The sequence below is a fragment of the Thalassophryne amazonica genome, chromosome 2 (assembly GCF_902500255.1).
Source record: "Thalassophryne amazonica chromosome 2, fThaAma1.1, whole genome shotgun sequence".
In the NCBI taxonomy this organism is placed as follows: Eukaryota; Metazoa; Chordata; class Actinopteri; order Batrachoidiformes; family Batrachoididae; genus Thalassophryne; species Thalassophryne amazonica.
In genome coordinates, this window is record NC_047104.1 from 61,228,420 (window position 1) to 61,254,120 (window position 25,701).

A 25,701-nucleotide genomic window follows, 5' to 3' on the forward strand; every position below is an offset into this window, starting at 1 on the left:
ACAGTGCCACCTACTGTTTTGGAGTGTGGAATCATGGTAGTAAGTCAATACAATACAGAACATGGAAAAATAAAATTATTAAAATGTACAATAAATATCTTCAGCACAAGTTTGATAGTTTTAGGATAATCAAACAGCATTTTTGAAAGACTGAACAAGAGCACCCTGTGAGTGCTGTAGTTTATTTGTAACCTAAAACCATGTCATTGATATGCTGATTCCAACTATGTACTGAATTTTATTTATTACAACAACAACAACAACAACAAAACACTAAAAACTTGTTAGCTACTGTTAGATAATACATGTGCTAATTCCTTATTTTATGTTAGTTATCAAGTGTTTGTGTTATCTGTTTGAAAGTTTTTGAAACCTGGTTTAGAGTGTAAATATATGAGCTAAGCTTCACTTCCATCACATGTGCAAGTTCCAGATACAGGGAGAGCTCCCCCTGTTGGTGTGAGCCAGTAACATTAGAAATGTGAGACTAAACCACACCTACTGTAAACGCCCCATGGTATAGAAGTGTTGTACAAGCTACAGTCCTGGTCTTCACAAGATGGACACTGTGATGATCCAGGCCTAGGTTTTTTTTTTGTGACCTTTAATAAACCCAAAATGAGGAAAATAATGGTTTGGTTTTAGGGAAGGGACAGTAAATTACAAAATGAACCAGGGTAGAAATTACACTACTCTGCTAGTCCCTATAAATTGTCAAATCCATAAATGATTCTGCCAATTGGTCAGGATATTTCTCTTTATTTGTGTGATGCACTCTTAAAACACATTTTTGTAGAACAGTGGCAGTTCCAGAATTATTTTCTTGGTGAGGTAAACTAAATTTGTAGTCAATATGCAAATATGTATTTCAAAGTAAGCTTTAAGTGCATACTGCATATATGTCACAAACACACAAATAACATGCAACAGAAAGAATAAGAATAGCAAATGTTTAATGTTTAACTTCAAGGCATTTTGTGCAATTTGTACCTGATTGATACATGTAAAACCTTTATTACTGAAATGAATGAATTGGTTTCAAGGTTTGCCTCATCGGTTTCAATCAATGATGATCAGTGATGCCGGTCACGCGTTACTTTACTCTAATCTGACCACTATTTTTTTAGTAATGAGTAATCTAACGCGTTAATCTTTCCAAATCAATAATCAGATTAAAGTTACTTCTCCAAGTCACTGTGCGTTACTATTATTTTTGCATTGTTGGTTGCCAACTTGGTCCGTGGGCAGGGGGTCGGGGTTCGACTGAACTGCCCACTTTAAGCGAGCTGTGAGCTTTTCATCCACAGTTTTCTGCAGCAGCTACGACTTGTCCTCACCTATTAAAGCGCAGTGACAACAGCACACCTGCACTGAGCTTTACAAAGACATTTTTATGCTTTTTCTCCTTTATTTAGAATTCTGAGCTGAGCCGCTCCGTATCTGCTCATTCAAAACAGCTGATCCTCCACGATGAGTCAACAACTAACACTATTTTCCACTCAAATGCACCTAAACTCTCTTTCTGAGGAGCACATGATGTGAAAACACAATAAAACTTTCTTACATGTAAATCTGGTCATGTTTTCTGCATAAATAAATGTTATCCATTCTTTGTGCTCAAACGCCAAAGCAGGGGCGAATCCAGATGGAATGGGAGCGTGGGGCAGGGATGTGCCCCCCCCCCCCCACAACACCCCGAGATTAAAGGTCCAGTTTTGAAGACTTTTTTTTAACTACAACTACTAATACTACTTATAATCTTAGAATAATAATAATAATTTTGACAAGTAAAATGTTTATAGAGAATTTAAATGTTAGAAAAATGTTAGAAAGAATTTAATAGTTACATTCATAAACAATGTAGGTTTGAAATTGCAAGTTTTACTGTTACAGTGCTGTCAACAGTTAAATAGGTTAAGAAAGAGGTCTTTATTTTACTTTTTATAAAACAAGTATATATTTTCATTGAAGTCAAGAAAGGGTGACTATAAAGTGAGTTTTGGCAAAACAGGTATTGTCATGTTGAGGTGGCAGAGGGTTGTTGTCAGCAGCTGGGAAAAGTAACTAAAAAAGTAACTAGTAATCTAACTTAGTTACTTTTACAATTGAATAATCAGTAAAGTAACTAAGTTACTTTTTTAAGGAGTAATCAGTAATTGGATTACTTTTTCAACGTAACTGTGGCAACACTGATGATGATAAATATATTTGTGCATTTAGTAACACATACACACACACAGAGCAACAAACAAAAAAAGCAGCAACAGCAACAACAACAAAAATCCTCCCTCTGTCATTCAGCTTTGGTTTTTTTCCATTCTTCACAGCTGACAGTCCCATGGACGGACCAGTTATCATATTATTTCATGCATGTTTCTGTTTCTAAGATGAGAGATGCAACAAGGAAGGACTTGAAAATTTAAAGTCATATCATCTAGAAGTAAGGGGGATAGCTGGTGTTGTATGTTCCTCGGGATTGCAGTGTCAGAAAATGTGGCGCTTGTGCTCATACTGTTATGTTGGATTTATATCCTTCTGTTTCTCATTTTCACCAGGTTCTGGCTCTTGGATGGAGTTGTTTGACACATAATTTCCATTTTCCCATTTTCTTGCTAGCATGCCCAAGCAAACCGTATCATAATAATGATAAGAAACACATTTTGAATTATGTGAGTGGCATGAACGCACTCAGTTGATCCCACAGCAGTGCATAAACAACATCTCATGGGTGCTATAGAAACATGGGGCACTAAAGGATCATATCAGTCAGAGAAAAACAGTGGTGGTGAGAAACCGAGGGTGAAAATGTAGGATTTTAATGGCAACTATCCATTATCTGGTGGGAATATGTTGGGGCTACTGGAACTATTTGGGGGCACACCTGTGAAATGTATATTACTGAAACATATTTTTTTCTTTTCTTGTGTCACTGCTGCTCATCCATGATCACTGATTTTCTGTAGTTTGTGACATTTCGCAAAGTCCACTTGGAGGGCATTTAGAAAACAAATATCTCCCACGATGGGTAATGGTCAATCCCATTATCATCTCCTCCAAAAGGGCATCAGAAGTGTGTCCTTTCACCCAGTCAGATCTTAGTAATGTCATAAAGACGAATGTTAAGAAAAATAGTTAACCCTCTGGGGCCGACGCTGTCGTATACAACGGCTAAGACCAAGCTTTACTAAATTATAAATAACTTTTTAATGACATGAGATAGAAACTTACTTTATTTGCTGAAAAGTTAACTTTGTGGATGTTCGAGCCATCAGCCATCTTTGTACTCCTCATAGAAACTGTGTGATGACGTGCGCAATCTGAGTGTCCAATCGGAATTGGTTCACCATCACATGGTTTTCCAAAATCCAATCGTAGAGCAGATTTACCTCACGTGAAAAGCCAAAGATCGTTTTCAGGGGTGATATGTTACTAGTTGGCCCGTTTGAATAGCCCCCTGGGTGCTCCAATGAGTACATACTATTCCAATGCGCCCTGCGCCATTACGCACAGCGAAAGTGAAAGCAGATGGAGAGCCTCTGATGACAATCTCACATGCTCAAACAAAGAGTGTGTACCTATCAGGATTGCTCCACTAGTTTGCATGTGAATGTTACTAGATAACTCTGTTGCTTTCTCTGCGTAAAGCACTGTTTACTGTATCAATGGACAACAAAACGCAAAGACCATTTTGTATATATTGTTCTGTGGATGTGGCGACCTGACCTGACCTTGTAATGATGACGAAGTGAAAGCAAATATTCAGCAAGTCAGGTTTGACATCCTTTGCTAGTGCCATGCATCGCCACATCTACCACACTATGGAACCACCTTGAGTCTTGGATAGCAACCGCCAAGGCACTCAATGCCCGCTGCAAGGGTTTTCTAATCACTTTGAGTCAAACAGGCTGTCTGATTATGTGCACCATAGCCACCGGAGTCACCGATTACACTAAGCTGCATGTTTTTGGACTGTGGGAGGAAGCCAGAATAGAAAACTCACACAGCAGGTCGGGTTTGAACCCAGAAATGCCCTGCTGTGAAATGACAAACCGTGTGGTACGCTGTGCCACGCACAAAACTAATTCTTGTATTTTAGGTGTCCCATTCAAATACAAGTGTTATAGTGCAGCTGACTTTACAAAAGTCCAGGGTGTTGGTGGAAGCGAGGCGTCACAGACATGGCAGTGGGAGCTGATTTAGGCCAGGCCATCTTGATCGGTGAGCTTCGGCGCATGCTGTTAGCATGGGGATGAAGTGTCCTTTGAAGTGTTCGCTGGAAGCATTTGGTGTAATTATCCTGTCATGAGAGAGCTATAAGCCTGAGATTTCATTAGACACATGCCTCCTGCTTTTTCATCTTTTCACACACATACACGCACACAACAAAACCCCTCATCTTTATGAAGGTCTTAAACCGTGAACCAACACTGTGATGTGTGTGGATCCAATACCTCCTGATAACTCACTAATCATAAGCATCATTACAAACTTCCTATGATGGATCCTTCTTCCTTTGGGGGTTTAGAAGAAGTGGGCTTCTGCAGTCCTTGAGGGTGAGATAACAAACTACTTCCTTAGCCAAATTTAGGCCATTAGACCGGGCAGGCCACCTGCTGTATTGCAAATTTGGAAAGTCATGAGATGTAGAATTAGTGAGGGAGCAGGATGACAACTTTGCAAGATACAACAGATGCTGCACACATCGGTACTGGCAGGATGCTCTGATCACTCATTGAGGTTCTCCTTCATTGCTTCTGTCTGTGTTGAGAGGCCCAGCGGTGGTAATGACCCGAAAACGATGGCGGAGCCACGCCGTCTGCTTCTCTGAGATAGCGCTCAGATTAGACCCCAAGTACAGTTGGGTCACGCTGGTCACACAGAAGGAAGTACACAACACCGACACATTAAATCAATCAGTAGAGTTTTCATAAATACATAAATCCTTATAGAATGATAGTAAAGGTCCAAAGAGAAACAGGCCCAGAAGTATTTGCGGGTTTAAGAATAATATCAAATTAACCATGTTGGCATTGCAGCCATTTTTATACACAGCATCTATTTGCATAAGTAATTGGAAAAGGATTTATTTATTTATAAAAAGGCAGATGTATCCATTCATTAAGTTTATGGTTCAGTGTCAAGTAACTCCTTATATCATCTGCTGCCTGGACGTACTGGCTACAGGTAAACATTAATTTCACCCTTTAACTTTTTTTTTTGTCCCAAACACGTGGGATGCCGTCACTATGCACATTAATTCATGTAATCATCATGGGGGCATTCATGTCAGGCAGAAGTACAGATCACTGTCTGTAAGTACATGAATTACGTGACTGTTGAATCCAGGGACCTAAACCTGGACTGTTAGAGGTGAAGCAGTTAAATGTCTACAAGGTACCCCACTGGTTGTCAATATAAATCATCTCAGCTGGGGTGCTGGCCCACACTTTCAGTGGTGTTTGGGTCCTATGTGGTACCGGGCCTAGGGGTCTGTGTCCTATGCCCTGTGTCCACAGGCCTGATTTGCTTTTGTTTGAGGGATGGCATGGTGCGCCTCTCCATTATGTGGCTGGTTGGGATCCCTGAGGGTTTACCAGGCCTCCTGGTTTTGTAAGATTCTGACCCTTGGGCCACCTGTCTTTAACACTTGTCCTCTCCCATGTGGGCTGGTGTAGGAGTGCCGTGTGGAGTGCCTGGTGTGACTAGGATATCCCTGTCTTGCAGAAGGACATGCCTGTAGTGTGAGGACAGTGTGGCACTGATGCGGCTCCTCACATTTACTATCTTATGACACATTCCATTATATTTAGTTCGATTTATAGCTCTCACACATGAGCATATTGACATTGTCACCACTGTTTCTGTCATGGATATTTTTGTTCTCGTTGTTGCTGTAGTTATATTCATTATTATTATTTATACATTTTCTTTGTGACCAATTAAAATGAAAAGAAAAACAAAAGTGCCAGCATTTTGTTGCAATATAGAAATTGTATATATTCTGAATGCTATGTGACAAATGTGAGTCATATTAGAGTAATACATAGAGGCAGAGGAGCTGGGGGAGACAGAGGTGGTCAGAGTCTTAAAGCTACAGTGTGTAGGATTTAGGGGTATTTATTAGCTGAAATTGACCAGTGCACTGGCTATGTCCATTGTCAACTTAGTGCGGGGTGCTCTACGTGGCTACATCCATGTAACTTAACATCATGGTCTCCAAGTGTGATGCAGGGTTGCTGAAGTTGGGGGGTGAACTGAGATGGTACTACTCTGGGTTCCACTGCACTGCAGGTATATTTGAAGATTATAAATCCCTGTATTTAGAATGACTCTGGGGAAAGCTCCAGTGACTGCAGGCAGGGAAAGCTCTGCTGACGGCAGGGAAAGTACTGCTGGCAGCTATTAAAGACCGCAAGCTGGGATCTTTTTGAGGGCACGTAGGACCAACAGGCCAATTAGGAGCTTGGGCAGCATCTGGGGTGGTATCTCTTGTTGTGTCCCTTGTTGACTTAGTGGGGGAGGGGTCAGTGCCTGTATCTGTGTGACACAGGGTCCCCAAGGGTGGTGCAACTTTGCTGAAGAGGGTGAATGAGCTGAGATGGTGCCACTACTCTGGGTCCCAGGGCACTGCAAGGTGTAGCTGAAGATTATGTTATCAATAAACATTTGTTCATTACTTTACCTGAAAAAACAAATCAATGTTTTCTTCATGAGCTTATAATAAGGCCTTTATTGATATTTACATGGGAGCAGACCCCCTCGTGGAGGCCACCATGGTGCACTGCCATGGTGATACTGTTGCCCATTAGCATTTTACAGCAGCTGGAAGGCTGATGGAGAAAGAAGAGGAATCAACGATTGCTCCTCAATATACTGCCTGCTGATTACTACGGTAGGCTAACAAGTTTGAGAACCCTCATTTTGGTGAAATGGAGGATCATGCATATTGGCTGTCACAAATAAATGCAAGCAAGCACAGATATCATCTATCAAAGAAACAAAATCATGACCAGAAAGTACATAATGTAATCTTCAACTTCACCACCAGATGATGCTAAATCCTACATACTGCCAGTTTAACAAACAAAACAGAATGGAAACAGCAATTTCTTGAATTAAATTTTAAAGATGAGTATATTCCACAAACTGCTAGGTTGTGTGTTACACCTGACTGCCTTTTCAACAGCAGTGCTCCATTATAGTTTGGGTTAGATTTGTTTGATACATACTCTTTTGCATCATGACATTGGGTGAAAGGTCCAGCCTGAGGAAGGAGCATCTATCCCAACTGTTAATACGGGACATGCCATCAGTACACCTCGGGCATTTCTGGGTTTCCGTGGCCTGCAGTGTTTATTTTAATGGGATGTACACCCATTTTCTTCTATTGTGTGAACTCATACATCACCACCCAACAAATATAGCCTGATCAAGCATTAGAGAGAGACAGAGCATCCTATATAGTGTTATTTTAACTTCATGTCTCCTGCTATATGGTGGAGAAAGACCAAAAGAATTTTATCTTCTACAATCTTATTTCTTCTCCAGCTTCTTTGTCTTTGCTTTGTACTTGTGCACAAACACTTATTGAGGACTCTGTAGTGATTATCACCTGCTGTTTGCAGGCATTATTTCTTCCAAACCATAGCAGACCATTAGAGGAGACCATGCTTTATATTAAGGCATTATTATATGGGCAGAATCAGATTCATGCTGACAGGTAGTCCCACTTCCAAATGGATCGTGGACCATACGTTCTTAGCACTGTTACTCAGTACTGATTTAGGAGACATTTATTTCATGATCAAGGTTAAAATTAAATACTGATCAGAACAAAGCTTGGCACTGCCCAGAAAAAAAAAAAAACAACAGTCCCAGTATGAAAACATCAAATGGGCTGCGCCGTCCTTGTTACCTTGAATGAGACACAAATTGATGTGTGCAGCATGCACCTCAGCGCATTGTCAAATGTACAGCACATTTGCTGTACATTGGGCTGGGGTGTTTGGCTGGCTTGGTTTTTGTTTTCTGTTTCTCCCACCAGGTGGTATGCATTCAGGACTGAGTGGCTGAGCATCAGGACCTCACCCTGAACACCTGAGGCTTGTTTTCACATGCAGGTCATCGGGACTCACAGCTGTGGTGTATTTTGTCTTAATCAGAGATTGCTGCATTTAAACCTTGAATGCACAGTGTGTGATTGCCAGAGACTCAACCTTGTGAGCAGATGTGTGAGATCGACGTCAGGAGAACAATCTCACCATCACGGACGCAGAGACCGCTCCAGGTTTGACGCCACAGTCTGTGAAGGAGGATTGTGTGAGGTCTCACGCTCTTCAGCACACTTCCTGAGGTAATTTGGTTTTGGTGACTTTTATGAAGTAATGACAGTGGATTTGGTGTCCCTCACACCTTGTGTTAGTGAGCTGTCACGTTATGCTAATTGTCTAATCAGCTTCTGCTGCAGTGGAGATTTGAACTGAGTTGTTCCGTGCCTGCAGGGTGAGAAGCTGATGTATAGATTTAAGCCAGGAAGTGTTTGCTGATTGCGTGCACCTTTGAGTTGTGTCTCTCTGTGTGGAGTTGGACTCACCTCATGTTTTCTTTCTTCACAGACTTGGTTTGTCGCGGCCACCTGGGGGGTGTCGGCGGGGTCCCTGGGTCCGAACTGCTGTGGCTCCGGACCGTTTGTGCTGTTGAGAGCGCACCGTGTTTCCACCTCACCAGACCGCGGACTGTTTAGTTGTTTAGCACGTCACACACTGTTATGTTTATTAAATTCTGTTATCTTTTGAACCGTGCTCTGCTTATTTTATGCTGGGTCCTTTCAAACGCTGGGTCGGTGCTCCGACCGCGTCCGAAACATAACACTGTTAGCTTAAAAGGCCTCGTCTTGGTCTCTTATCAACAAAGTATGATTCCCCTTAGGGCCGTTACTGTGATTCAGAGTCTGGAGGTGTGAGCTGTTTAAAATAAAAACGTTTTACTTACACTATGATCAAGTCCCAACTGTAAAAACTACTTCTCTTAATACAGCTTTCACTTTAAGTGAGGCTTTAAAGCAGTGGAAAAATAAATAACTGGTAAACATTTATCTTGGAAATATTTCTGCAGTTTATGGTCTTACATATCTTAAATGTGTTATATGTAGCTCTGCAACAGACTGGCATCCTGTCCAGGGCATACCGCCTCACGCCCTAAGACTGCTGGGATAGGCTACAGCTCCCCCTGTGACCCTTGATTGGAGCAAGCAGTTGAAGATGAGTGAGTGAGTGTTATAAAAAAAATAAATAAATAAATAATAATAATTATTAATTAATTATTCATTATGTATTTAATCAGAATGAATAATTTAGAGTTACAATTGAGACAATGCAAACAATTACTATGGGCAAAATTAAAAGTAATTAAATGAAGGTTTTCCAAATGAAAAGTTATCACACAATAAACTAGATCATTGTTTGAGCTTTTACACTAAAATGTGTTTTATTTGTTGTAGCGCAGCTGCACAAACATAAAGGGCCTGCATGGCCATCAAATCAGTCTGTTTTTGCGTTATGTTTTTCTCATGGTGCTCTGGATGACCAAGTTTATGATTTAGTTTAATACGTTACATAACTCCAGATGCTTGACAGAGTTACGATAATCTGAGGCAGTTTGAACAAAAACAAATGACAACTTTGCGGTTCGTTTTAAAAATGTATTAATTTTCAGGTACAAATGTGCAAACAAATGTTTGATAGCTCATCTTGTTTTATTTTTCTCCTTGAGGCTTCAGTGAAAAATGCAAAAAGGGATTATCAGCTTTAAAATGAAATTTGTTTCACAGAGTTCTCGTCTTTAAATTTACAACTGCAATGGAAATTGCTTACGGTTTTATGCAAATTTTACAATGAATGTCCCTCCTGACAACTCCAGATGTACAAAATCAGGCACAGGTGCCCTAACCCATGGCCTCATTTGGAAGCAAGTGTACTAACTGTGCCACAAAAGCCACAGTTCAGCAATTAAAATAAGATGATGATACCACAAGACTCTCACAAGAAATGAGATGGGCATTTATGCACAAATGCACAGGTACATGATTTAATATGTGATCTGTTTTTCAGCTCAACGATGTCAATTGTCACTTTATTTTACATTGTGTCACCATCATCGTGATGCCATCCTGTCAGGTGTGTTTCCACTGCAGAGGTTTGGCTCCTGAATATGACCGTTCATGCAGCTGTGCTCTGTCCATGTAAAATCATCACAGCCGTTCAGATTATAATCATTTTTCAGGTCAAATTATTTATTGTATTTTTGTTATTATTTTGATTTTTTAGCTAATTAACAGGGTTTTATTCTGCATCTTATCTGACATATGGATAAAATCTGATGTGTCCCTTTATGTGGCTGCAATGCGTGCTTTTTTAAATGCTTTTGTTAACAGTCACAACAAAACAGTGTCACGATTACGAATGAAGAAAAATTATACCAGACGACAATAACAACAATAACAATTTCTATAATGTTCAACTGTTGATATGCTTTTTCATGCCATTCACATTATTATATATTTGACATTTGAAAAAGTTCCATATCATCATCCATTCTTGTTTTTTGCAATAAATAAACCATATCACATGAACATACTGTTAACCCCTTAACGGCCATCGTTGCATATATGCTACAATCTCTGACTCAAATATGCAACTTACCAAATTGACCTGTATGCCTGCAACATACCATCATTATTATTATAACATTATAACATAAAGTAATTACCAGAATACCCAATATTACTATCTAGTTTTTGTGCAAAAGTGAAATGAATCATCTCAACATTATTTACCATCTACTTAAAGGCAAAAACACACACAAAACATTTTTTTATATACAGCTATATAAATTTGGGCGTTAAGGGGTTAAAATTGACAAAGAAAATAAATAAAGCAAGGTTTGGATCAAGACCATAACATTTTCTCAGCTAAATCTATAGCCATGCCGCTCTGATCACACCTGGTCCATTAAGACCTCAGAGGTGAGGCACAGTAGGTCTTAACAAGTACTTTGCTTAGAAACCACATCGAAAAATGAGGAGCTGTGACCATATTTTTGCCTGTAGAGCTGGAGTTGCATCAGGATGTATCCAATGGGAAAAGAAAAAAAATACCAAAACCGATCTGTGCTGGATTTGCTGTGACAAGTGAGGGTAAAAGTTAAAAAAAACAAAAACAACTTAACTGGAACTAAAAACAAATCTGAACTTAACATTGCATGGCCTTTTTGTGATTAAAATGTCATTCTTTGGAGCAGGATGATGGTCATGTCTGTGTTAGACAGTAGCTACATTCCTTGATTCCTCAAAAGCACAATGTTTCTGTTATTAAGGTTCACTAGTCCTTAATAACATCTTAAACATAGATTGGCATTTGCTTGATTACATATGACATGTTTGTTTTGTTTGTTTATTTGCTTGTTTTAGTGGCATGGAATGACGTCTGGTCAGCCGTTACCTCACTATCTGCACTTTTAATGCCTTGAGCTTTGCTCAGCACAAGGAACTAATGTTGCCATAGCAACCACCCATCTTCAGTAGGTGCCTAATGTAAGTATAACCACCTTTCTGCTACAATGATATGTTTCATGCCTGGAATCCCCACTGGAATCCTTAAGTTTTTCCTTAAGTTTGCCATTGCTTTTCTGCAGAGGTCACTCTTTAAATCTGCCCTAAATGATTGTTTTGTTTTGTTTTTCCTCTGCCACTGGATGTTGCACTAGCACAATTTGCAGGCTGAAAATAAAGCTTCCTTTCCTGGACACTCTTCCTCAACCCTCCCTACATCCCCTTCTGTTCTCCACATCGAGCAGAAGGGACACCAGTTGGAGCCTTTCAACATGTTTAGCTACTCTCAAGGTGAGAAAACAAACAAAAAAACAACAAAAACTGACATATGTGTATAACAGTCTGACCATATCCTTGGTCAGAGGTATTTTTAGTCTCTAAGTGTTATTTTTGGAGGTGTTTGTGGAAATTCATTGCAGGGTGGTGGCCAAGTGGTTAATGCACTTGGTTTCAGTGCAGAAGGTTTGTGGTTCAAACCCCACCCCTGCCACATTTCTTCATGTAAAGTGGAGTTGCGTCAGGAAGGTCATCTAGCGTGAAGCTTGTGTCAATCCAACACACAGATACACATTTGCTGTGGTGACCCCAAATGCAATTTAAACAGCTGAAGGGACTTACTTGTTTTTGTGGAAATTCATTGACGTCCGCCATCTTAAACGAAATTCAGCATCTATATGGTGAGTAGTGAGAACTAATGTGTCTTTATAAATCGAGTTCCGCGCAACAGTTTCACAGGGTGAGTCATTCACTAAATTTGTGTGCACATGGAAATCTCATGCACTGAGCATGCATGTGTAGCCCAACTACAGAATGTAAACCAGACAGAAATACTCAGAGCACAGAGGGAGTGTTTCTTCATTCTCTGCACACGACACTAGGAACTTACAAAATTTTTACATAGTTGTGGTAAATAGTTGCAAATAGTTGTTGACTGCTATATTAATATGCAAAATGTCATTTAGGCAGTGGTGGGCACAGCTAACCAAAAGGTTAGCTTTGATAACTGGTAATCATCTAATTGAAAAGTTAGCTTTTTTTAAACACTAAACTGATAAACTGCCTAAAAACTTATTGGAAGCTACAGATAACCGATAACTTTAAATTTTGCTTCCCATACACTCTCAGCTACTACCGCCAAAGCTTCTGACAGACCCAACGGCGATCACAAACCCAAACAGCCAATGAGCCAGTGCTTGTCTTTGTGCACTCTGCCCCCTGCTGTAGGAAAGCCTCATTTACCCTGACAGGATACAGTGGTCTTCTTCTTCTTGGTTGTGGGCAGGCTAGGCACGTTCAGTGCACTGCTGCTCCCCTCAGGGCATAAGACACAGAACACCTATTAAACGTCAATGAGATAGAGACAGCACTTCTATATTTTGTAATACAAGCCTCAAGTTTTTAAAAAACAAAGCACCAAATTCGCTCTCACTTTTGGGGAGGCTCCATGCCCTAGTAATGTCCTCAAGGAAAAGGTACTATAACCCAAATCTACCAAACCACCAAACATGACCGTTGTATTCTCTGCATACAAAGGGCATTGTATTAACACATGAAGAACAGATTCAGAGACGCCGCAAAAATGACAGCAACCGTCCAGGTGTTTCCCAAGCACATACAGCCCAGTGTTTAATCCACAGTGACCCAGCCTAAGCCTTGCCAACTTCACATCATCGTGACGTGAGACACCCAGTGACATATTACCCTGCTTTATTTTTGAAACAATAGTGCATGGGTTAAAGTTCTCCGTCACCGCGACGGATTTCCGTCATTTGGAAAATTTAACCACACATACGCTTGCGCACGTGGTGTCATGTGTGTTTTGGGGCTGAAATATGATACTCTCACTGTCAAAGCAACATCCCATTCTGCGCTAATCAAAGCAGCAGCAATGTCTGCATGGATGGCGCCGCACTGACATTTTCTACCCAAGTAAGTAAGTATTTTCCCACTCTAGAACCAATGACACTGAATGTTTCTGTGTAAGCTCTCAGTTGTCCAGGTCGTTTCCATAGTAGAGAAGCTTGAATCTTTGACTGGACTGGGTTGCTTGACGTGAGGACGTTTTGCTTTAAATCACAGAAGCTTCCTCAGCTAAAATTCTTGCTCTGGTAGTCTGACTTCTGTCTTGACTCTTGTAGAGAAGAATAAACCAGAAGCCAACAAAAGCTGGAGTTTTTTAACCTAACCAGACCCCACCTACCGAGAGGCTGACTGCTATAGGCTAGTGACTAAACAATAGCTTTAATTAGCACCTATTGTGCTCTAGTTAGCACTCTCCTAATGACAGGATGGAAGCCTCCCCTGATGGCTCCCTTGACGACTCTCTCCTGATGACGTGAATGACTCATTACCATGAAAAAAGACTGAAACTGCTTTGACCTGAGTACCACATTGTAAACAGGGGACAAAGCGTGTCTGAGACCCGCTCCGCGGTTAAGGCTGGGTTTCAACTGTTTTACAAAGAATGCTTCCTTGACACCTCTCTCAAACCATTTCTTCTCACCTTTGCTACTTAGATTTGCTACTTAGATACTTAGAATAGAGTTCATCACTTTCACACTTGCAGGAATGAGTGAGTCAGAAAACGCACGCACACCACTGAGACCTGATGTTTTGATTCCTCTGCTGATCACAAAGATGGCTGGAACCGGTCGAGCTTGTGTTCGTTTGTAGACAAAACATCAGCCTTTCTATTGGTACCAAGTATTAGCTTATTCGCGCTGATTATGAGAAACGGCAGCGCAAATACTACAGCAGTGATCCAGAACTGGGCAAGTGACTGTACCAACAACAACAAAAGTAATAATAACTAATATTGCTACAATACAAATTTAGAGAAACAGACAAAAAGAACCTGATAAAACAAAAACAACAGAAAAGGTAAAACCAACTAACAATGAACATAAATAAGTATGGAAATAACTGTTTCCTGTGAACACCGAGTGACTCTTAAACCTCAACTTCATCCCTGTTTTATTTGTTTAAATGACAATTTGTTTCAGTCAAACCACATCTAAGCTGTGTTTTTATACAAGAAAAAGTAAAATGCAGTAAACTGCACATTTGTGTCTTTTTTCATGAAAATAACTTATTAAAGATCACATATTACACTTCAGGCCTTTAAAATACTTTTGTGGACTCTTGCTGTAATATGATATCAGTGGTTGAGATAGTTGCTGTAGGCATCTAAAAATGCTCATAATCGGGTGAAACCTGAAGGAAATCTCTGTGGTGTGTATGTATGTGCAAAATAAAACAAAACATTACTCCAGGTATGTTTTTGATGAGAATATAACATCATAATGTCTCAGAGTGATGCTGAAAAACTAATTCATGCATTTATTTCCTCTAGGCTGAACTATTGTAATTCATTATTATCAGGTTGTCCTAAAAGTTCCCTGAAAAGCCTTCAGTTAATTCAAAATGCTGCAGCTAGAGTACTGACGGGGACTAGAAGGAGAGAGCATATTTCACCCATATTGGCCTCTCTTCATTGGCTTCCTGTTAATTCTAGAATAGAATTTAAAATTCTTCTTCTTACTTATAAGGTTTTGAATAATCAGGTCCCATCTTATCTTAGATAGTACCATATCACCCCAATAGAGCGCTTCGCTCTTAGACTGCAGGCTTACCTGTAGTTCCTAGGGTTTTTAAGAGTAGAATGGGAGGCAGAGCCTTCAGCTTTCAGGCTCCTCTCCTCTGGAACCAGTTCCCAATTCGGATCAGGGAGACAGATACCCTCTCTACTTTTAAGATTAGGCTTAAAACTTTCCTTTTTGCTAAAGCTTATAGTTAGGGCTGGATCAGGTGACCCTGAACCATCCCTTAGTTATACTGCTATAGACATAGACTGCTGGGTTCCCATGATGCACTGAGTGTTTCTTTCTCTTTTTGCTCTGTATGCACCACTCTGCATTTAATCATTAGTGATTGATCTCTGCTGTCTTCCACTGCATGTCTTTTTCCTGATTCTCTCCCCGCAACCCCAACCAGTCCCAGCAGAAGACTGCCCCTCCCTGTGCCTGGTTCTGTTGGAGGTTTCTTCCTGTTAAAAGGGAGTTTTTCCTTCCCACTGTCGCCAAGTGCTTGCTCACAGGGGGTTGTTTTGACTGTTGGGGTTTTTCTGTAATTATTGTATGGCTTTTGCCTTACAATACGTATAAAGTGCCTTGGGGCAACTGTGTGTTGTGATTTGGCGCTATATAAATAAAATTGATTTGATTTGATAATTTTATTACAAGCTCAAATGTTGATGTTGCGTGACAAAGGCCGTTTAATAATAACTCACTTCAAGAAATAATGGCAAAATTCACAAGTAAGTAAAAAAAACAAAAAACAAAACAAACAACAAAAAAAAGATTAATCGATTACTAAAATAATCGTTAGTTGCAGCCCTAGTATGTTTTAACGAGTGAAAGCATTTTACCGATTAAATGTGAATACGCCAGTTTTGAGTTTCTCAGTGCGCATGCATTTTCGAAAGTGGTGACAGTGTTACTTTGTGCACAGCAGAACAACGTTGTCAGTTGCTTTAGGCCCTAATTTTGTATTCCGTTGACTGTACAGCCAGAAACACAGCACCCATTTGGTGCATTCACCGGATTAGAACAAATCAAAATACCTCAGAAGACAAAGAATTTTTACTTGACAGTTTGAAGTGAGTTTTCTTTGTTTCAGGGGACTTCATACCCATTAAAATTCACTAGTATATACAAAATTTGACTTGCTCTTTTAAAAAATTTCTGGGGGAGCACCCCCAGACCCCCCATAATCAATAGTGTGTTTTTACTCTACACTTTGAAGTGACTTTTATTTGTTTCAGAGGGTTTTGTACCTGTTAAAATTCACCAGAATACACAAAATTTGACTTGGTCTTTATAAAATGTTCTGGGGGAGCACCTCTAGAATCAAGACTATACCCAGCCCCCCACCACCCTTTATGTACCTTTATGTTCAAGTTTTGCATTCTTTTTATGCTTTGTCTGTCTCTCCTTAAAGGCTATTTAGAATAGATTTGTATGCTGTATAATGTGTTTATTGTATTTACTGAGGAAAAAAGAGTGTGTGCCCCCACTACGCCACATTTTATGGAATTGCTGGCATTGATTTTTGCCAGGAAAAAATTTCAGTCAGATGAAAATTTATTGCTTTAACCCATGCAATAGGGTGAAGGTGCCTTCCCCTGGTCTCAGTATCCCAAATGTGCTGCCATTGCTGGTGAATACTAACAGTAACAAAACAGCACTCCATTCTACTAAAAGGAACATTAAACAAGATGGTGTCCAGTGTCTTAGGCTGGCCTTAGCAGCAGCATCAGCCATTTCATTCCCATGAATTCCCACGTAGGCCGGGACCCACAGAAAACCAACACAACACACAGTCTCCCCAAGTTTAAAAAGCAACATCAAAATTTCATTATCTACATCCGCTCTAGCCACGCACCCTCCACCCACTAAAGACATCAGCGAAGACAGAGAATCAGAACAAATTACCACACGTTTAAGTCCAGCTTCCTCTACCCACCACAGTGCCCAGAGGATTGCAATCAACTCAGCTGTAAATACAGAAATGCCGTCAGACAAACAGCAACACAGACTGAACTCAAAACGATGAACATAAATACCAAAACCCACCCTTCCAGTTGCTGGATCTCTCGAACCATATATGAAAATCTGTAATGCCTCTCCATGCAGATACAGTGGTCCTGCAATGAGGCAAAGGTCTTGAAATGGAAAGCAGGTTTGAATTATGGTTTTGCTTTAAAAACAAAATTATTCCGGATAGAATAACTACATAAATGTAAACTCTTAAAATGTACAAAGTGATATAACACATCTGTTAATTTTAAAATAATGCACTAATTCTGAAGATTTGAACATTAACACACAGATTCCCAAAGGGGATTATGGGTAACTAAGCCTCCGCTCATACTGATTGGTTGATTCATAAGCCTCCACTCATACTGATTGGTTGATTCATTCTATGTAAAAACCAACACAAGTGAATCAATGGAACGTGTTGGTGTTTACAAATAAATGTGCTTTTGTAAAATGTCATTTTTTTTTATTTGTATAAAAAAAAGAAAAAAATTTTCAAGATCCCGCTAGACAGCACCTAAGCACACGCACAATGACATCACAACTCTATCCGGTTAAGGAGACAATGTTTCTGTCAAAAAACTTTCTCATGTGTGGTTGGAGTTATGTGGCGATAGGAATCGCATTTTGAATGCTTGAATAATGATATCAGTCGCACAAAGAAATCAAATAATAGTGAAAACATGTTCGGTGCAGTCACTCCGTGAGGCGTCATAACATCAAGCCTGGTTCACATGGCAAGATAATTAGGCAAATATCGGACCCAATCTTCCCCTTCTGACAATCTTAAGGATGCCCCGGCAATAGTGATGATGCTAAATATAATCATATCAGATATTCCTGCCGTGTGTGGTTTGTAAGCGCGCTCTGATCTGCTCAGAAGGATGTGAGGAGCTAAATGTGACATGGAGCCAATTAGAAAGCAAAGTGTCTGACCTGGGAATGTTCGTGTGTGAAATCTGTTTGTGTGTTGTTTTTACTGTGTGGCTGACACCACACACTGTACAACTAAACCTGTCAGATCTATGATTTGTTTTTATCTCCACCTGTGTGATCTGTCAGGTTTTGGGAACCTACAGATAATTTTAAAATGCTGTGGTCGACAACACTGTGATATAACCGGGTGCCAGTAGATGGCAGTGTTCTATGCATTTTGACGCCGGTTATATCACATGGCCTGAATCACAAGTTTGGCTTTTGGTAAAGCAACCTGGGCTTCTTCTTCACGAGAGTTTTAGACACATTATACAAAGAGTTTAATGCTGTTGTCCGTGTGGAGCCTAATCAGAGTGTCTCAAATGCATTTTTCCTGTCATGAACTTTTACCCACAATGCACTGCGCACACACCATGTCCACACTAAAACCTTCAAAATTCGTGCATTACTTTAAAACTAAAACATATATCTGATATTTTCACTTCATAAAACTTCAGACATGACGTTAATTTAAATAACTTGCCCAAAATTGGGTTGATTAAAATTCTAACCGTAAGTTAAAACTCTATGCCTCTGGATGACTTGGGTGGTATTGCCAGCATGTTAGTATGAGATCAAAAGAAATTTTTTTTTTTTTTCCCTTTTCTATAACCAGTTCTCCTTTGCCTGCACAGGATAGAGCAGTTTATTCTGGAACCAGCTTTTCTGTTTGTAGAGTATAGAACTGCAGATCTACTACAAAAAAACTATGTCTGCAAAAATGTTAGCGGTCTCAAAATTATCGGACCAAAACTTATCAGAAGATAATTGGTCCGATGATAGTTTTCAAAGTTATCTGAAAAGCTAATCCGATAATGAAAGCATTATCTTTGATAATTAGCGGTTAGTGGAACTATGCCCACCGCTGCATTTAGGGCACCTTTAAAGTTGAACATTGAAAGCCATGGAAAAGGGACAATCTGAATGATGTGTTGTTAAAGTTAGTGTGCAGGATTTAGGGGTTTTATGAGCAGAAATGGAAAATAGCATTCATAACTATGTGTTCATTAGTATATAATGACCTGTATCAGAGACTATGAGTTTTCATAAGCTTAACATGAGCCCGTCATAGATATATGGAACCCGGGAACCTCGTGGAGGCCACCGTGTTGCACCACCATGTTGCTCAAAAGGGACATAGTGACTCTGCCTTTTGCAACTGGGGGACTGCATGTGCCAGTGCACATGCCTGGAAGTAGCCCTCGCGCAATGCATCATGGGATACTCTACAGCCAGCATTTATGCCTATAGACAAAGAGGGGATGTGACACTTTTAAGCCAAATTTGGAACCAGAAGATGTACCTGGAGCTGTTATTAACTTACCATTAATAACTCACCCAACAGTAGTGGAACTAAAGATGGTTAAAGTGCAGAATTGCAAGTTTAAAAAGGCAAGAATAAGGATCTGATAGAGAGGTAATTTCCAACTAACTTGCTTCTTTGAGTTATTACCTTGTGAGTGATGGTGTAAACTCCACATATTTAGAGTTTTTATATCAATCTAGGTGATCCACGGACTCTAGATAGCGTAGTGTTTACAAAATAGGTAGCTGACATTTTTAAGGGTGGTAATAAATTGTGCAAAGTTTCTATAATGAGTTGGAATGGTGTGTGAGTCCAGAATGTTTTTAGAACCTTAGACCTCAACAGTTTTTGAAGAACTCAACCCTTTTATTTCCTGTTAATTACATATTTTTGAATGTTAATTTACTGTCTTAATGCATTTATAAATTGTTTAGGTTGTTGTTATCATATACACTATTATTATTAAATGTTATTACACTGGTCTACAGCTGAAATGATTCTGAAATATAGTCAAACTTTACTAATTTTGGGCCACGAAGAATGAAAATGTTTTAAATTGTTGATTGGCTGTAGTTTTAAGAAGTGCTACTACTGTGCTACTAAGAATTAATATATAATCCATTTGCTGGACTGTTAAAGTGTTACAAAAAGAGAACAGGTGAAATATTGCACAAACAGTCAGAGAAACATAAAGATGTATGTTTATGATTTTTCATGAAAACTCTGCTGTTAACACAATATAATTATGTAGGCACAAAATGTAAAACCCTGTATATCTTGGAAACAGTAGCCAATTAGCCATTGTTATTGTCATATTTGAATTCAACATGCCAAAATCCATAATATATAGCACATTTTATTTCTGAAGCAGACAACTAAATATTTGTATACCAGAGTTATTACTTCTATTTTGTCATTTTGTTCTACTTTTGATTTTTAAATGGACCACAATGGAAATAAATGTTTTCACTTTCTTGTGTCATCCATGTTTTTTAAACATATTTACAATTATATTATGTACTTACATTGAACTTACTAAATAAAATCACCCACGCACACACACAGACTCATGCTTTCAAAATATAGATGATTTAGCGCCCCATGCTGGATTGTGGTGGAGTCCAGAATGTTAATATCAATGTCCACTGTTTAGTGTTTGTATTTGTAGCTTCTCTCAAAACCTTAATCCTATCAACGTTCAGTTTTGGTGCCATTCATCCTTGACCCAAAACCCATAAACATACCAAATGGCAAATGTCAGCTCTCCACAGCTTGTGCATTATAAAAAAAATTGCACACACGCATGAACACACAGATCTTACTGTCTTTTTTGGAGTAAGCATGTGCTTTTAATTTGACAAACAGAGATGGTAGTGGAAGACATTAAAAGCAATACACATTTCACTCATGGTACCAACATCACACTTAAGTTGCTTAAGGGCCCGGTCCCACTGGTGTTTAGGAGGATTTGCATATGGATTGCGCACAAAATTGGCTCATATTCGCTTAACATCTGCAATATCTGTGAAACATGCTTGTATGAGTCAGCTGATACCCGCACATGTCTGCAATTATCCGCAGAGGCACGTTTTTCCATTGCCAGGATTTTTGAGCTGCAGAAAGTTTTGGCAGCGGATGACATCTGCCTTACATACTTCATACATACTCAATACATACATATACGTAGTCAATCTATGCGATGTATATTCGCCGTCATCTGCTGATATCCGCAACTGACAGGGATTTGCGGCTTGGCAGCGGACTGCCACAGTGTGTAAAACGAATATTTTGGTTGCCCATCATGTCCACATCACGAACTAAAATAAGTTGTAGCGACTGCATACAGACTGGCCACGAATAAAGCATTTTTATTACGTCTGCTTTGCATCTGATTTGTGGCGAATGTAAATCAGATGTGTTCACAGCTGGACACCGTTCTTTGTTCTACCAGCTGCCATGCGCTCTGCGCTGGATGCTGTGTATATAAAATAATTATTTTGTGGCGGATTAATCATTTTATTCTGCAAATTGGCTGTTGAAAACGGCTCTAATCACCTCCTGAATCACAGAGGAAGCTGCACGCGCGCGCGAATGGCCAACAAGCTGCAGAAAGCATTTTGAGCCATCTTAAAAGGTAATTATTTGATTTGTTTACATTGTCAGGGCTTGATAAAACAGTTGCGTGTTTTTTCCTTCTTGTCTGCAGCTGTTACAGTATTTATTCCTTTGTTTATAACAGATTTAACTTCTTGTTATAATCGTTCAGATGAGCTGTGCTCTGGTACGATCCGCTGACGTCACCACTCGCCCTGTTCACTGCTTGTTTACTCCAATCAACTTGTCCAAGTCCAGCAAATGCTCCAAAGCCTGTATTGTTGATGTGAATAGTGATGCCGACGGCCCGAGTGTGCTTCTTTTATGACCGCAATGCAGATGCCATGCACGCACAACACGTGCGCGATGCATTCATAATACACCCGTAATACTGCCGTGATAATCACAATGCGTTGTATCTGTTTCCTCACTACATACGTTATACAACTGTGATTGTTCATCATACGAGGTCTGTCCGAAAAGTAACGGACCTTTATATTTTTTTCAAAAACTATATGGATTTGAATCACATGTGATTGCATCAGCCAAGCTTGAACCTTCGTGCGCATGCGTGAGTTTTTTCCACGCCTGTCGGTTGTGTCATTCGCCTGTGGGCAGGCTTTGAGTGAGCACTGGTCCACCCCCTCATCTGATTTTTATTGTCACAGAAATGGCAGCGCGACTGCCGCTTTGCTCCATGAAATTTTTTTCAGAAACTGTTAGAGACAGCCAGTTGGAAACCATTCGAAAGATTCAGATGGCTTTCGGTGAAGATTCTGTCGGCGTCACACGGATTAAGGAGTGTTAAAACCTTTTTAAAGACGGCCCACAGCGATGGAGGGCGCGTGGCACACCGAGCGGCCATCGACAGGCTGGAACGACCAGATCATTTCCAAACTGAACGCTGTGTTGATCCGGGACATCGTGTGACTACCACAGAAATGGCAAGAGAGCTGGAATTAGCACTTTTGTGGCACATTCCACTGTTACAGGAGATTTTGTAATGAAAGACGTGCGGAGGAATTCGCGCGTCAGCACAAAGCCGCTCATGGCGCGCAACAAAAAAACACCTCCGTGTTGGAAGTCTCACAGGACATGTTGTGGCATGTCCAGCTGTTACACAATTTTCGGATACTCACTCGACTGAAAAGCCATCGAAAGCCGTCTGAATCTTCCGAATGGTTTCCAACACAGAGGTGTTTTTTTTGCTGCGTGCCATGAGTGGCTCCATGCCGACGCGCAAATTCCTCCACACATCTTTCATTACAAAATCTCCTGTAATAGTGGAATGTGCCACAAAAGTGCTATGTCCAGCTCTCTTGCCATTTCTGTGGTAGTCACACGATGTCCCGGATCAACACAGCGTTCAGTTTGGAAATGATCTGGTCGTTCCAGCCTGTCGATGGCCGCTCAGTGCGCCGCGCGCCCTCCGCCGCTGTGGGCCATCTTTAAAAAGGTTTTAACACTCCTTAATCCCTGTGACACCGACAGAATCTTCACCGAAAGCCATCTGAATCTTTCGAATGGTTTCCAACTGGCTGTCTCTAACAGTTTCTGAAAAAAAATTCATGGAGCAAAGCGGCAGTCGCTCTGCCATTTCCCTGACAATGAAAATCCGATGAGGGGGCTGGACCAGTGCTCACTCAAAGCCTGCCCACAGGCGAATGACGCAACCAACAGGTGCGAAAAAAACTCACGCATGCGCACGAAGGTTCAAACTTGGCTGATGCAAGCAAGATTCAAATCCATATAGTTTTTGAAAAAAATAAAAAGGTCCGTTACCTTTCGGACAGACCTCGTATAGTCGCTATATATTATTAATATATCCATAATTCATACTGGCACATTTGTCATTTTTGGCCATTTTTGTTGCGGATGACAACGAATGCCCGTAATTTGTATACTCAATTCATGCGCAATTAATCCTCTCCCCAGTGGGACCGGGCCCTAACTAAAGTGACTAAACCAATGAAACTACAAAAATATAATAAATCAATAACACTAACAACACTGATAAACTAACATGAACCACAATAACATTTAAAACCTCAAACTCCCATGGTGCATTGCAGCACAAAGTCCATTGTTTTCCAGTTAGCTAAAATTGCAAATTTCTCAAAAAACATTTGTCCTATCAATTTTCTGTTTTCGCAGCATTTATCCTTGACCCAAAATAGATAAGCATACCAAACAATAAAGGTCAGCTCTCTCTGGTTTTGCGTGATCAAAGCCATACACACACACACGCACACTTGGCTATTAGAATATAGATGTTCATTAAATGATTAATATTTGGCCTTTTTCCACAAACTGTTGTAATGGAGATAATCTTGTCTATGCATCTTTGAGATGATTCAGAGTAGTAAGTGTGCACTGCATCGTCTCTGTGCTGAGCCAAGCACATGCACTTCTTGGTGGATGATACTCCAAACCTCAGGGGAAAGAAAAAGAGAGAAAGAGAGTTGTTTCTGCACTAAAACACAGCAGGAGAAAGCTGCTCTGGGTGAATAGAGGGTGATTTCGAGAGGGATTTAATAAGTTACATGCCAAAGGGCGGCCACAAAGTTGTGGGCAAAACTATATTTGTGGTTTTGATGGAAGTAGTTTGAGTGGAAAAACCATTGATGTGTCTACCATGTAAGTTTTCTGGCTGCTACAGAGTGTGGATTGATGTTGGCTTCAACTTACTAAACTTCCTCTTATTTACAGCCCTTCCAATATTGTGAATCTACTTTTTCTAAGCGTTGCATTCTTATGAAAAACATACAAGTTCGCATGATGGTTATTGAAGCATCCAGAGACACAACAAGTAATCCCAGCATTCGGAGCCATTTTTTTTTTACTCTTTGACCTTGTCTCTGTGTCCGCAGCAGGCACACATTTCCCACAATCCCCCGCGATACCAAATTCCAATATGGATGGTATTCAATGCCCCTGCTGCAGCACAGCCGGAAGAGTGAAGAAAAAAGTAGAGAATCAGTGATTGTTCCCCTATAAACACTACTTGTTGCTAGAACAGTTTAACACGCTTGTGCAAAAGAGGATCACACATATTACTTATCAAAAGATGAGGCAAGGGACCATCAGTCTCTGTCACCATGAAGTGGAGCAAAACCTTTAATTGCATAGTGCAATTTAGAACTTCTCCACTTGATGGCACTAAATCCCCCACACTGTAGTTTTAAGGTGGTGCGTCATATGTTTGACAGAGTTGCAGCTCGGTTTCAGATACACAATAAGCATGACGTGATGAATATTACATATAAACATTTCACAAAGATCAGCCTCACCAACACCACTGAAAAAACCCACAATGGCGTTGCTACACATTTCCATAATCAAAGTTTACTTACCAGTTTACTTCAGGACATGATGGCGACACAAAGATAATGGGAAGTGAAAACAAAAGCTCAAGATTGATGGCATAACTCTGCACCCTCACTGCCCCCTTGTTGAAAGAGTTGGCAGATATTGGCACGACTTGCTCTCCTCCTTTCTCTCTAAACAATTTGTCACTCCTTCCAGGGTTGTGCCATTTCTATCGGTGACAATCTGTAGGGCAGTCGGCGTAGAGACTGACAAACCTGTCACAGTCTGTCACGTTCGCTCTTTCTCTGGCAAGCGGCAGGACATCTTTGAGCCTGGACCGCCTTTATCAGATATGGCAGCTTCTAAAGCTTTTGCTTATAACAGCACCCTTACCAAAAACTAGTACTGATAAGTATATAAAAAGTAAACTGGAAATATACTTGAAACATACTTGCATATACTACTTTTTGGTAAGGGCAGGCAAGTTGAACGAGGGAAACGGCTGACTTTATGGAGACCTATTTGCAAACAAAATCACTGTGAGACATTCCCCCACAAGGCACCATCTGGTTGCAGTGCATACCTGCTTCTATCACACCCTCACAATCAACCACTTCCCTATTTTTAGATGCTGTGGTGTCCACCCGCCCACACAGCACATTGTGTAAAACTAAAATCCAGCAGACTGATGAATCTCCTTCAGGCAACTAAACATCAGGGTGACACATGTCAACACATTGGTCCATAATGCATGTATCATCTTCAAAAGAAGTGAACAATCAGCTAGCTCTTTGCCAGACCTTGTGGAAACA

At 40.3% G+C, this 25,701-nt stretch overlaps 1 protein-coding gene and 1 long non-coding RNA gene across 3 annotated transcripts in view; one reads left to right on the forward strand and one right to left on the reverse strand.

Moving 5' to 3' along the window:
• The window catches only part of insyn1 (inhibitory synaptic factor 1), a 206,010-nt gene that overhangs the window by 26,557 nt on the left and 153,752 nt on the right, over nucleotides 1–25,701 (reverse strand). The window lies entirely within an intron of this gene.
• Nucleotides 6,091–21,567, forward strand: LOC117524901. The gene is made up of 3 exons (XR_004564898.1): nucleotides 6,091–6,386; nucleotides 13,666–13,668; nucleotides 21,556–21,567. It is a non-coding gene; the product is annotated as an uncharacterized LOC117524901 (long non-coding RNA).